Below are 14,757 nucleotides of genomic sequence, written 5' to 3'. Positions count from 1 at the left end.
GAGGCACACCGTCCGTCCAAGATGTTTAAAAAAGGAATTCTCTGCACTGGTTTCATTTGCTTATCTGCAGTGTTGGGACTAACGGACGAAGAAAACCTGTAGAACAAACTGTAAACACCCCAAAACTCCTGCAAAGCACCCAGAGCAATTTGATTGGGTGAGAGGTAGGAATGAGCGAGCTATACACACAGCGTGCCCACTCCTCCCCCTTTCCCAGCGCCTTCTGTATCCTCATTTTCAGATAGAGAGAGAGAGAGAGAGAGAGAAAGAGAGAGAGAGAGAGAATGTAGAGAGAGAGAAAGAGAGAAATAAAGGGTAAAGAGAGTGACAAAGGAGAAAAAGAGGGAAAGAAAGGATAGAGAACGATAAAGGATAGAAAGACTGAGAAAAAATAATATGCAAAGAGAGAGCGAGAGAGAGAGGGAGAGAGAGAGAGAGAGAGAGAGAGAGGGCAAAGGTGAAAAACAGAGAGGGCGAAGGTGAAGAAAAATAATACTCAACTGTGGGTCTCTTTAATGCTCAATATTTGCACTTAGATAGATGGATAGATAAAAAGAGGGAAAGAAAGGATAGAGAATGATAAAGGATAGAAAGACAGAGAAAAAATTATATGCAAAGAGAGAGAGAGGGGGCAGAGGGAGAGAGGGAGAGAGAGAGAGAGAGAGAAAGAGGGCAAAGATGAAAAACAGAGAGAGGGGAGAGGGAACGAGAGAGGACAAAGGTGAAAAAAAGAGAAAGAGTGGAGAGGGAGATAGATAGATAGATACAAAGATAGATAGAGAATGGAGAGAGAGAGAAGGTGAGAGAGAAAGAGAGAGAAAGAGAAAGAGGTTGAGAGAGAAAGAGAGAGAAAGAGGGCAAAGATGAAAAACAGAGAGAGGGGAGAGGGAAAGAGAGATGACAAAGGTGAAAAAGAGAGAAAGAGTGGAGAGGGAGATAGATAGATAGATACATAGATAGATAGAGAATGGAGAGAGAGAGAAGGTGAGAGAGAAAGAGGGTGAGAGAGAAAGAGAGAGAAAGAAAAAGAGGGAGCAAGAGGGAGAAAGAAGGAAATAGAGAGAGAGAGAGAGAAAAATAAAGGATAAAGAGAGTGACAAAGAAGAAAAAGAGGGAAAGAAAGGATAGAGAACGATAAAGGATAGAAAGACTGAGAAAAAATTATATGCAGAGGGGGGGAGAGGGCAAAGGTGAAAAACAGAGAGAGGGGAGAGGGAGAGAGAGAGGGGAGATGGATAGATAGATAGATAGATAGATAGATAGATAGAGAGAGAGAGAGAGAATGGAGAGGGAGAGAAAAGAGAGATAGGGTGAGAAAGAAAGAGAGAGAAAGAAAAAGAGGGAAAAAGAAGGAAATAGAGAGAGAGAGAGAAAGAGAAAAATAAAGGATAAAGAGAGTGACAAAGGAGAAAAAGAGGGAAAGAAAGGATAGAGAAAAAATTATATGCAGGGAGAGGGCAAAGGTGAAAAACAGAGAGAGGGGGGAGGGAGAGAGAGAGAGGGTAAAGGTGAAAAAGAGAGAGACAGTGGGGAGATAGATAGATAGATAGATAGATAGATAGATAGATAGATAGATAGATAGATAGATAGATAGATAGATAGATAGATAGATAGATAGATAGATAGATAGATAGATAGATAGATAGAATAGACTGCCTGCCATTTTGAATAGCAGCAATGGCAAAATGAAATCTCTACGTGATTAAAACCCATCTGGACCTAAGGAGGGCCCATTTAGAGAAAGCCCCTTCCCCCATAAGCCATCATCATTCATGTGCTCCCCGACGAGTTGTGCACTCCAGTGGGATGATTTGGAAAATAGAATAATAATCTTTCTGGGAGCGTTGACAGAATATATCGTCTGCACCGCCTCAAGGGCGCCATCTCTTTGACACGGTTGCGGGGTCTCTCTGCATGTTTTCCAGTCAATATCGGACTAGAATTAAAAAAACAACAACCTCGAAATCTGAGCTCAATGACAACAAAGGACTTTGTCAACACGAAATAGTTGTAATACCTATGACTGACCAGTGAGGGGCAGTAAGGGCTACAGGAAAGATCAAAATGAGAACATTTTCAAGGCTATAGTTGTCATAAGAACAGTATTTATTTTTTCGCTTTTGAAGGGACAGTGTGTATTATTTTTGTTGTTTTTTAAAAAGCTTTATTGAAAACAACGCGTTAACACTGCCACTCAAAAATTGCATTGCAACGTTGCGTAACATTGTAACCAATTGTACAACAATACAAATACGGATAAAGACAAATAAACACATGTAAAAATACCAAAATGTTTTTAAATGATCAGTGTTAATGGCCTATTGGTTGGGGGAAAGCTTGATGTACAAAATGTATTGTTTTATGTCACATTGATGAAAGTAATGAAAGACATTTTTCTGCCATGTAAAATGTACTTAAAATTATAATAATATTGACGTATAACATTTCTTTTGGCTTCGATTTAAATTTCTCAGGGTCAAATGTTGCAAAGACAATATTTTTCTGAAATGATTAAGACACACTGTTGCGGTTGCCACGGCGCCCAATTGACCCCGCCCGTGTGGTGCCAGCTGTAGCTTGTTGACAGATTGGCTCCCTGCCAGTATTTAAGCTCTGTCCTGTCAGTCCCCTTTTGTCGGACCGTCTGCGAATCTCTGTTTTTACACGGCAAGCCCTTTTTCGCCTGTCCCGTTTTTTGCTCCTGTTTGTCTTCCGCTACGATCTGTTTTGATCTCGACCACGTCTGCTCTCCCGTCCCGAATAACAATCCGTTTTTGATCTCGACCACGTCTCCTCTCCTCTCCTGGCTTTCGACTTGTTTCCGATCCCGACCACGTTTTTTGCTCTTCTATCACGGCTCCGACCCGTTTTTTTCCGTTCCCGACACCGGCATCGCTCGCCACGGAAGTCTCCCTTCCGCGTTCAGAGCGACCTGCTTCCCGCAACCAGCGATCGTCGGATCGTGAGCGCAACCTATTCTCTTCCTTCAATAAAACTTGTGGTAACGTTACGCGAGTGGGTCCTGTTTCCGTTCTGGTCGTGACACCCACTTTTTATCAGCGTTAAAATTACAAATATCAGACCAGAATTCTTTCAACAAGGGACAGTGCTAAAATAAATGTGTGACAGTTTCAGGAATAGCATGTACATGTAACATCAATATCACTCTGTAGGGGTAAATCCTGTTTGATTTGATCATGATTGGCGGCTAAGCTGATTTTTTTCCAATCATTGTGCTATCAGTAAATGGACTACAAATCCCTCATGAAGAAGGATCGTGGATTCCGATCTTGTCTTTCGCGTGTTCATTGAATTTCGGGCGAGGAGAATGTTGGTAAATTGAGAGGCTGGAGATAAACTGCTTCTGGAGAAGTTTTTATATGCAGAATATATTCTGGAGACCATTGCACTACAAGTCTTCAATCGGAAAATATTAAAAATGTTCTGTCTATGACCCTTTGAAGCAAGATTTTTATACCTTTTTAGGTGTTGTTTAGGTCAACAGGAAACCGCAACTTCTGCTTTCTGCTTGCCATCTGTTTGCACATTTTTGTATTATCAGCCAACTTTTTAAAGTTTCAGTTCATTTTATAGGAATTGTATAAGTCAACAGGAAACTGCAACTTCTTCTTTCTGCTTGCCATCTGTTCGCACATTTTTGTATTATCAGCCAATTCTCAAAGTTTTAGTTCTTTTTTTTAGGCATTGTATAGATCAACAGGAAACCACCACTTCTGCTTTCTGCTTGCCATCTGTTCACACAATTATGTATTATCAGCCAATTTTTTAAAGTTTCAGTTGATTTTTTTAGGCATTGTATAGGTCAACAGGAAACCGCAACTTCTGCTTTCTGCTTGCCATCTGTTCGCACATTTTTGTATTATCAGCCAATTCTCAAAGTTTTAGTTCTTTTTTTTAGGCATTGTATAGATCAACAGGAAACCACCACTTCTGCTTTCTGCTTGCCATCTGTTCGCACATTTTTGTATTAACAGACGATTTTTTTCAAGTTTCAGTTCATTTTTTAGGCATTGTATAGGTAAACAGGAAACCGCCACTTCTGCTTTCTGCATGCCATCTGTTCACACATTTATGTATTATCAGCCAACTTTTAAAAGTTTCAGTTCATTTTTTTAGGCATTGTATAGGTCAACAGGAAACCACAACTTCTGCTTTCTGCTTGCCATCTGTTCGCACATTTTTGTATTATCAGCCAATTTTTTAAAGTTTCAGTTGATTTTTTTGAGGGCGGTAGTAGCTCAGGAGGTAGTAGCTCAGGAGGTAGAGCGCTCGTCTTGGGATCAAAGGATCCCAGTTTGAATCCCGGCTTGTCCGTGTTACATGTAGAAGTGTCCTTGGGTAAGACACTGAACCCCTAATACCCCCAATAAGCAGGTTAGCGTCTTATATGGCTGCAATACAAGGCCACAATTGGGAAATGTGAAGCACACTGTAAAGCGCTTTGGGAAGTCATTGACTTGAAAAGCGCTATATAAATGCAGATCATTTTATCATTTCATTTCATTTTTTTAGGCATTTTATAGGTCGACAGGAAACCACAACTTCAGTTTTCTGCTTGCACCTCGTTCTTGTGCTTTCTTGACATCAGGCCGAACTTTGTTCTTTTACTTTAAGTCCCTGAATTTGAACTTGTAGTTTGCATTTAAAATATCGATTATAATAAAAACTGATATGCTTCATGTACAATAGGTTCACCTATCTGCAGGGTTGGGTAGGGTTACTTTAACTGGATTACTTTCAATTACTTTTGGTTTACTCCAATACCAAATATGCTAATAAAAGACAAAAGAAACTAAATATGAATAAAATTATTACATTTTGTGCAGGTTTGGGGTGTATCGAAATACATGGAACGGCAAAAAGGATGTTGGCAAGCTGTTTGGATTTATTTTCATTTTGTTTCTGTCGTATTTTATGTTAGTGTTGCCGGAGATCAAAGAGATCAAAGCCAGGAGAGAAAGCTTACCACGTGTTGTGAGTCATCATTTTATTCATATTTAGTTTCTTTTGTCTTTTATTAGCACATTTGGTATTGGAGTAATCCAAAAGTAATTGAAAGTAACCCTACCCAGCCCTGCCAATCTGATATTTAAATAACATGCAGATACCAGGCGAGATTGCTCCAAAGACTTTTGCAAAGTCATCAGGTGACATTGGAACATTGTGTTTTGCAATGAACTCTTCGTATGAGTAAAGGTGACTGTTACTGTTAAATAACTGGGAAACCATTAGAATATTGGTGTCAAACCACTGTTGAATAAAAAGGATTTATGTGTAAATACTACGTCTTGATTGTTCCATACACAGTACTTATGAGGAGAGAAATTGTGTTTGAAAATGGGAGACCAAGAAAGGAAAGACCAGGCCATGGAAGGATGACATTTTTATGGGAATTCTATCAATACTGTAATTACAAGCCAAGGAGAATTGTATGCCACCCAGTTTGAACAAATCATGGAAGGGTAGGATGTTCCAGATAGAATCAGGGTTTTTGATAAAGTGTAAGCCCCAATTGACTTTAAATGAGGTATTTAAATCAAGAAATTGTAAACCTCCCTTTGCGTAGTCATTAGCAATAACGAGTTCTAGTTTTCCACACAAAATTGCAAAGCAGCTTGTCAATTTCCGCCAACAATTCATCATCCAAAGACAGAGATTAAGAGGGGTACGTTAACAGAGAAAGCCTTTCTGTATAAGATATGAAAACTCTAGCTTTGAGAGAAAGGTCTCGCAAGAACCATTGGTTTGATTTCTTCTTAGTTGTTACAATGATAGGATTAAAGTTCAAAATCAAATCAACCACTGAGGTTGCAGATCGAATCTCAGGGGGCAGAGTATTCCACAACACCAGAACTTGAATGGATAATGCTCTCGAACCTGCGGTTTTCTTCTTGGCTCTTGGGATCATGAGTAGACCAGTATTTTCAGAGCGAAGGCTCCAAAGTCCATGCATATTTTGCTGGTTTTTGGTTATTGAAAAACCTATGTGAAGCATGTCCAAAGTCTCGCAAGTTACGGCACATGATCAAATTTTGAATGGCCGGCGGACTCTGTTATAATATTATAAATATGTGGACCGTTAGTAATACTGACTGCAGCATTAAATACATTTACACAAAAAAAAAAACATTTTGTCCAGATTTTGGTCACCTTGCCCTTGGCTTTCTGTGTGAATTTTTTCCCACCCCATTTCCGACATGGCAACTGTAAATAAAAAAAGGAAAGTTGACTGTGAGGGCTACTGCTTCCAGTCCATTTTGAAAAGTTAGTCTGGTTTAACCAAAATCCAAAACAACTACTGCTTAATTTGCCAAGAGACAGATAAAACACGCTGACTACAAAAACCTAACTGGAAACCAACACTGTGAAAAGGTGAAGCAACTGGAAGCTGTTAACGGCACAGCAGTGCTTTCTGATGAGACCTTGCAAGTCAAATTAAAATGATACAAACTTCTGAAAAGGCTGCGCTTGTGGATTTGATCCTTTCTTTTGCCTGGCAGGCAAGATGCACCAGCAGGCCAGGTAGGGAGAGGTACTGAAAGTGTGTCTGTCAGTCACACAAAGCCATAGTTTTAGGGTGGCCGAGGGCGCTAGGTGAGTAAGAGAAGGACCACGCTATCTACATTAGATGCGCGACATGGTGGCTGTCCAGGGATTTTTTCCCGATTTAGTGATCTGTGACTCGATAATCATAAACAGGTGGTGAATACGGACAAACCGACGACTTGCCAGTTTGACCCGCTTCCGGGTTCGCTGATTAAAGGTCTTTTTGGGGTCCTTGGACCTTCAGTTCTAAATATTATAAACATATCACTCTCGCTGTTATTAAACCTACACTGAAACGACGCAACCTTGATCCAGAAAGCTCATCTAATTATAGATCTGTGTCAAACCTACTGTTTCTTTCTAAAGTACTTGAAAAATTTGTGGCACAGTAGCTGAATGATTTTATATCAGAGAACAATCTTTTTGAATCAATGCAATCAGGATTCAGGACTAGCCACTCTACTGAGACAGCCCTGATTAAGGTTACCAATGATCTTCTACTGGCAATGGACTCCGGCACTTCATCACTCTTGCTGCTGCTGGACCTTAGTGCTGCTTTTGACACTGTGGACCATAATATCTTACTAGAACGGTTGGGAAAATGGATTGGTCTCTCAGAAACCGTCCTCTTATGGTTCAGATCCTACCTCTCAGATAGGACGCAATGTGTTAAATAATGTGAAATAACATCGGAGTCCTTTAGTGTTACCTGTGGTGTTCTGCAGGGTTCAATACTTGACCCCCTTATTTTCAGCATTTACATGCTTCCATTAGGTGATATTATTCGCAAATATAATATCAGTTTCCATTGCTATGCACATGACACTCATCTATATCTTCCGATGTCAACTGTGGAAATTACTAAAATTCGCCCTATGCTGTCTCAGTCGGGTGCGAAGATTATAATTCATGCGTTTGTTACCTCCCGTTACGATTACTGTAATGCCCTACTCTCCGGTCTCTCGTAGTCCAGCATCAAGAGCCGGCAGCTGGTACAAAATGCTGCAGCGAGGCTTTTAACTAAGACAAGAAAGCTTGATCACATTACCCCGATTTTAGCTAATCTGCAGTGGCTCCCTGTTAGCTTAAGATGTGATTTTAAGGTTCTGTTGGTTTTATACAAAATCATGCATGGACTTACTCCCTCATATCTTTCAGATTTAATTCCCCCCTATGTTCTGGTCCGGAGCCTTCGCTCTGAAAACGCCGGTCTACTAGTGATCCCATGAGCCAAGAAGAAATCCCCAGGTGGGAGAGCGTTCTCCATTCGGGCCCCGGTGCTGTGGAATGCTCTTCCCCCTGAGATTCGATCCGCAACCTTAGTGGAAATGTTTAAATCTAAGCTTAAAACACACTTCTATTGTATAGCATATGACTAACCTATATTTCATGTTGATAAAATGTGTATTATTTGCCCATAATAGTCTGTAGTTTGCAATAGTCCTTGATCTTTGCAGCCCTTTGAGACTCTTTGTGATTAAGGGCTATACAAATAAACATGACTTGACAATTGACAGGAGATCCCAAAATTTGCTCAGTATCGACGATATCGATATTGGGATAGATCCGCCCGCCCCTACCATAAACCGAATGATCTTTTGACGAGGTCAGATGTCAGAAATGATGAGCCATCTTTTTGTTTCTTCTCATCTCAGCGATGTCCGGTGGGTGTGTCGCCAATTCAATCTCGGTGTGCAGTCGGCCAAAAAACTCAAAGCGGTTGCACTTTGAGGGGGCGGAGCGATGCCAAATCGGACTTGCCGGGAAGGCTAACGAGGTAAAAGGGCAAAATCGACACTCCGTCTTGCACTTCATGTGATCCTAAAAGTCAAAGTCCAGCTTGGATTTAATCTAAGGACGATTTTTAATTAATTTTCATTTCCAAAACATAGTTAATATGACCGGCTGTCTAGAATAGTGGTTGGTAAACAGCCCACTTCATAATTTTATATAAAATGATAAATTTAATGATTTTTAAAAAAAACTACTAATTGAAAAGCCACTTTGGTACGCCAATGTGCAAATAGCTTGCTACTTTTTCTGTACCCTTTTATAATATGTCATGAACCAGAACAGGATCAGGATCCAAATGCGTGACTTTTCTCACACAAGCAATGGGGAGTCATGCACGTTAGGCAGCAGTCTGGCGTGGAATGAGAGGAAGCCAGAGGCCGACGAGATCGATACCAATTGCCCGAGCAGATATCGGGCAGATGGGGTCGATTCCGGACAGGACGGGACAGACAGGATTGATATCAAAACAGGATATCGACACTTAACAGGAAAAACTAGACGGGAACGAAACTGGAAACGATATTAAACAGGACAAAAATAAAAGGGAACAATACCGGACAGGAAATACCAGCAGGAAACAGGACCGAGTCAAAACCCATGTCTTGCGGGGCAGAGGTTCGTTGACGGACTTACCAAGGAAGAGTGAAAGCACTGAGCTTAAATAGACAGAAAGCCAATCTGTCAACGAGCCGCAGTTGGCGCCACACGGGCTGGGCCAATTGGCATCTGTGACATATTTACTCTGTTAATCAAGATATTTACTAGATTTCATTAAAAAAAAACACATCCGAGCAAAATTTTTGAATTTTTCAATACATAGAATAAAAGTTAGTACTGAACAAAAGTGATGTATTACTTTGAATTGCCGGCACTGGTTTCGTTTGTTGCAATGTTTCTTTTGGGAGCCTGTGCCTTGCGAAGCATATATGGCTCTTTTCATGAGTACATTTGGATAAAATAGAACTTGCACAATTACTTGCTGTAATGGTACATGTAGGGTCTGTTTCAGCACAGGACATCGCACAGGACATCGTTCATTATTCATTGAATTTAATCCACAATTTTAACTACAGTTTAAAGTCAAAGTGTCACACCAACAGACCCCGTTTTGGCTGTACATCACTAAAGAATCCTTCATATGGAAGCTCATTAAACAACGTATGTTCGCTGTTGAAAGACTTTATGATAACAAACCCATAGAACAAACTGTAAATAAAGTGGGTGAGCGGTAGCAATGGGCTAGCTATACATAGGTAGGTAGAGAGAGAGAGAGAGAGAGAGAGAGAGAGAGAGAGAGAGAGAGAGATGGACATATACGATATGAAATTAAGTGCTGAAGAAAAGTGATGTATTACCTTTCTTTGATTCTAACTGTTTCCAAATAGATTTGTTGAAACGGAGATAAGAAAATCATTTTATGTTTATTATTCATTTGTCAAAATTAGTGTTACCTTTGTTTTTATTCTGCTTGCAAAGAAGAACACCAGTTTTGGCTGTACATCACTAAATAATCCTTCATATGGAAGCTCATTAAACAACGTATGTCCGCTGTTGACTTTATGATAACAAACCCATAGAACAAACTGTAAATAAAGTGGGTGAGTGGTAGCAATGGGCGAGCTATACATAGGTAGGTAGGTAGGTAGGTAGGTAGATAGGTAGGTAGAGAGAAAGAGAGAGAGAGAGAGAGAGAGAGAGAGAGGGACAGACAGGGAAAGAAGAGGGGGTAAAAAGTTGGTCAAAGAAAAAGGAGTTGCGTGAGTAAATGTGTTCATCTGATATATTTTTCCCACCCCTACCTCTGGAACTATACACTTTTTTCCTTGGATTACTTTCGACAGGACCTGGACTCTGCAGGTCTGCATCAAACCTTAAGTACCGGTATCATTTTCCGTTCATTTTGCCGGCTGTGATTTCTGGACTGTGGATTTTAATGAAGGACATTTAGTTTCAGTCGCGGGACTCGAAGTTGGGTTTGGGTTAATTTTGTGTTTGTGTTACATGTTTAAATATGGGCGCATGCGGCTTATATACAGGTGCGGCTTGTGTATGTACGAAATCGATTTTCCTCTTAAAATGTGGTGGGTGCGGCTTATAATCAGGTGCGCTCTATAGTCCGGAATTTACGGTACATACGGACGAATTTGTAACTATTACTTTCAGAGTAACGTGCTACTTTTGAGCCTCAGCAATCGGCAACTACTTTTGAAATGAAATATTTGAGTGACTTTTGGTCAGTAGACCACCCGGCACAGCCCACGACTCAAAAAGTCAAGCCACCCCTGTCGTAGACGGTTGTCATTTGTGTTTTCCTGGCTTTGAACGCTGCCTGGCTGCAATTATCGAAATTCTTTTTCCGGGAAAGCGAAAAGCGCCGCATCTGCTTTGTACCGACAGGTGCAGTCCTCCTCCACTTCCTCCTCCTTCTTGTCCTCCTTCGATCTGGAATAGACGCTTTAATGACGACTCGGGACAGCTTTTTTGGCCCGCGGCTCGCAGCCTTGTCGGCACTGACAGACATTTGCACAAAAAAAAAAAAGAAATGGTTCCCTCTGAAGCGCCACCGTGCCATTGTTGAGGTGACGGCCAAATGTATTCGCCTCTAAAAATATCGTGGCGTGAAATGCGATTTCAACGCTCCATCCCTTTCTACTGTTTTCAGTAATACCTGTGAAGGAAATTTTACCTCGCAAATATAGAAGAAGCCCTAACAGTCCATCGGCAACAATCACTAGTACTAAAAAATAACGTATTTTCCAGACTTTAAAGGTGCTAAAAAGGAATATTTTGTCAGATTTTCAGATGTGCAACTTACGGTACACCCAGTAGACCGGAATTTAAGTAAATGAAATCGGAAATGCATCATAACAACGAAGTACTGCTATATCTTATCTCATCTCATTAGCTGCACCGCTTATCCTCAGTAGGGTCGCGGGGGTGCTGGAGCCCATCCCAGCAATCATCGGGCAGTGGGCAGGTGACACCCTGAACTCGTTGCCAGCCAATCACAGGGCACACAGGGACAGACAAATCGCTCGCTCATTCACACCTAGGGACAATTTGGACTGGTCAATCCACCTGAAATGCATGCCTTTGGAATGTGGGAGGAAACTTGAGTGCCCGGAGGAAACCCACGCAAGCACGGGGAGAACATACAAACTCCGCGACAGGAAGTCCGGTAGCTGGATTTGAACCCACACAGGAGGTTCCCAAGACCACCGTGCTGCCTTACTGCTACATATTAAATCAATTTATTTGTAAAGTGCTGTATAAAATTATAGCATACAACAAGACAGTAAAATCCTAACCAATATAAAAATCCCCCGCCCCGACAACCCAAAACTGTCGGAACCAGAACAGACGGTAGACCCAAACGCGTAACGTTTCACACCAAGCTTTATTGTGAAAGCGGAGAAGTCAGGCATGGGGAAACAAAAGCGCTGGGCAGGAGAAGCAGGAAGCCCATGAGATCATAGCGTGGTCGGAGGGCAGAAACGAATCGAGCAGCCAGAACGGGAGATCGGAGCGTGGTCGGTGGACAGACACAAGTCGGGCGGCCGGGACAGGAGATCGGAGCGCGGTCAGAGATCGGAACAAGTCAGGTAATCGGAGGCGATCGGAAAACCAGGGACAGGGGATCGATACAGGATACAGTATACAGGACAGGTCAGGAACAGAACGGGAGGCAGAGTCAAAAATGCTTGCCTTGCAAGTGCAGAGGTTCGCTGACGGACTGACCAGAAGTGAAGTTCAAATAAGATTGATAATAAATGGTTGGTTGGACACCCCTAGTGTCAAAGGGGCTCTATTTCCTGTGGTGTGTCTTGAGCATGTACAGCCTGGTGGCACCCAAATTATAATGAGCAAAATGATCTGCGCATGGGCAATATTTTTTACACCTTATATGTCACGACCAGCAAGAAGGGTAGACCCAATCGCGTAACGTTTCTCACAAATTTATTGAGATGTATAAGGGGAAGGGTAGCGCCCGCCATCCGGCGCTCACTGGATGCGGGAAGCAAGTCGCTCTCGCAATCGGATCGTGATCCGAACACGGAATTGGGTCCTCCCTAGCGAAAGAGGGCGGTGTCAGAGATGAAAAAACAGGTCGATAGCCGGGACAGGAGAGCAAAAACGTGTTTGGGATCAGAAACAGTTCGTAAACTGGGACGGGAGAGCAGACGTGGTCGGGATCAAAACATGTCGTAGCCGGAGACAAACGGGGAGAAAAAACGGAACAGGCGAGAGTCAGGGTCAAAAAAGGCTAGCCTTGTATCAACAGAGGTTCGCAAACGGACTGACAACAGGAGAGTGACAGGACTGGGTTTAAATAGGGACAGGGAGCCAATCAGAGCGCACAGCAGTTGGCGCCAAATGAGCGGGCACAGGTGATCCAAATTGGTAATCATGACAGTATATTCTTATACATCAGCAATAAGTGTGCATTTTTCTATCATTGAATTGTTGATGATATTAATGGTTTTCTGTAACAGAAATGAAAATGATATCGATAATTGGTATCATTATCTGTGACTAACAAAGATTTGAATACCCATACCTGTGTTAGTATTGAAAAAATATTTATTTTTCTCTATTAGGTTCAACCGACTTATTCAAAGTGCTTGGAATGTTGGCAAAAAATAAACCAAAAATAAACAAAAATGCTTGTTTTGAACTGAGACACAAGATAAGACATAGAGCGTCTTAAAAAGTATAAAAATGATATCGCAAGAAGTCCTATTATGATTTCATCTCAAAGGCAATCACCTAATAAGTGATCATCTGGTCAATGCAGTTATGGGACCTATACGTCGACTTTCCGAAGATGCTGCGTGGATGAGCTGCCCGAGGACAACACAAAAACACACAAAAACACACAAAAAAACCACTCTAGCTCATCAAATTAATGAGTCTGCTCGCCTTGAGCAACAAAAAAGACCCATAAAGAATTTTTTTGCAGATCAACAAGCATTTATGCTCCACTAGAGGGCTTCTTCGAGCCATGACACTTTTATCAACTTGATGATTCCATTTTCTAGTTTTTAGCCAATCCAAATCCATGCTTCTGGTGCAAAAAAGGAGAAGAGTGTGTGTTGGTGTGTGTGTGAGACCCCCCTCCCTCTCATTTTTATGACATCTTGTACCTCAGTGTATTTGTCCACTTTAATCAAGCCAAGTGCCCCGATTGATGACGCGTCATAAAGCGCTCTTATTTTACAGCCATTAAGTGGCCAATACCGCGTTTTCGGGCATCATGCAAAATCCCGGGCGCAATCAGCATCTAATGTGCGTGTTACGTGTAGCGTGGGGCTGATTTACACGCGTGATAATGAGAAGAAAACGCTTCGGTGTTGGGGGGGAACACCGGAAAAGTGAAACGTCTCCGTGATGTGGGACGACCCAATCAATAAAGAACTGGATGACCCCCCCATTTCCCACTCCCCAACTGGAACAAGTCCAAGAGTGGGCCCATGATGTCATCCACATGTAAATGACGCTGCCTGTGAAATTAATTGCAAAGTGACTTAATGGGATCAATTTGTCAGAAGGTCCCACTCCAAGCTGGCCTACTGAATGGCACACTCGAATAAACAAGCCCGGCTAGATGTCTGGATTATCTTGAACAATGAGAGCGTCAATTTTACTACCCCACGTACCCCTCCCCTTTTTAAAAGCATTTCTTTCACCAACCGCATTCGCATGATGCATTTACAAGAATGCAGAAGGCAGCCATTCTTAATTACTCTCTTGCCATCAAAGCACTTAACTGCATGCATGCGCCAATGATAAATAGATAGATAGAAATAGAGAGAGAGAGAGAGAAATAATGAAGAAAGAAGTGAGAGAGAGAGACAAAGAAAAAGCATAGGGGGAGAAAGCATTATAGAAAGAGCGAGAGAGAACAGAGAGACAAAGAGAGGGGAGGATATAAAGGAAGAAAGAGACAGAAAAGGAGAGAAAATGATAAAGAGAATGACAAAAGAGAGAAAAGTGAGCAAGACAAAGAAAAGAGCATATGCAGAGAGAAAGAGAGAGAGAGAAAGAGGTAGGGAGAAGGTGTGGGAGAGAAACAGACAAAGAGAAATAAGAGAGGGAGAATATGATAGAGTGAGAGATAATAGAGAAAGAGAGAGGGAGAGAAAGGTAGAGAGAGAGGGAGAGAGAGGAAGAGAGTGAAGGAGAGAGAAATAGGGAGGGGAAAAGAGAAGGAAATAGAGAGAGAGGAAGAGAGAGAAATAAAAGATAAGGAGAGTGAGAAAGGAGAAAAGAGGGGAAGGAAGGATAGAGAAAAACTGAGAAAAAAATGATATGCAATGAGAGCGAGAGAGAGAAAGAGGGAGAGAGAGAGAGAGGAGGTGAAAAAGAGAGAGAGGGGGGAGAAGGAGAGAAAGAGAG

The 14,757-nt window shown here is 41.8% G+C and overlaps 1 protein-coding gene across 1 annotated transcript in view; it reads right to left on the bottom strand.

Annotated features, from left to right (window-relative positions):
* Window positions 1–14,757, bottom strand: part of gfra3 (GDNF family receptor alpha 3) — a 69,617-nt gene that overhangs the window by 54,122 nt on the left and 738 nt on the right. The gene's annotated exons all lie outside the window — the stretch shown is intronic.

The sequence above is a fragment of the Urocampus carinirostris genome, chromosome 17 (assembly GCF_059441175.1).
Source record: "Urocampus carinirostris isolate Australia breed hairy pipefish chromosome 17, RoL_Ucar_1.0, whole genome shotgun sequence".
NCBI classification, from domain to species: Eukaryota; Metazoa; Chordata; class Actinopteri; order Syngnathiformes; family Syngnathidae; genus Urocampus; species Urocampus carinirostris.
Note: the sequence above shows the minus strand (reverse complement) of the source record. Positions and strands in the feature narration are given on the sequence as shown.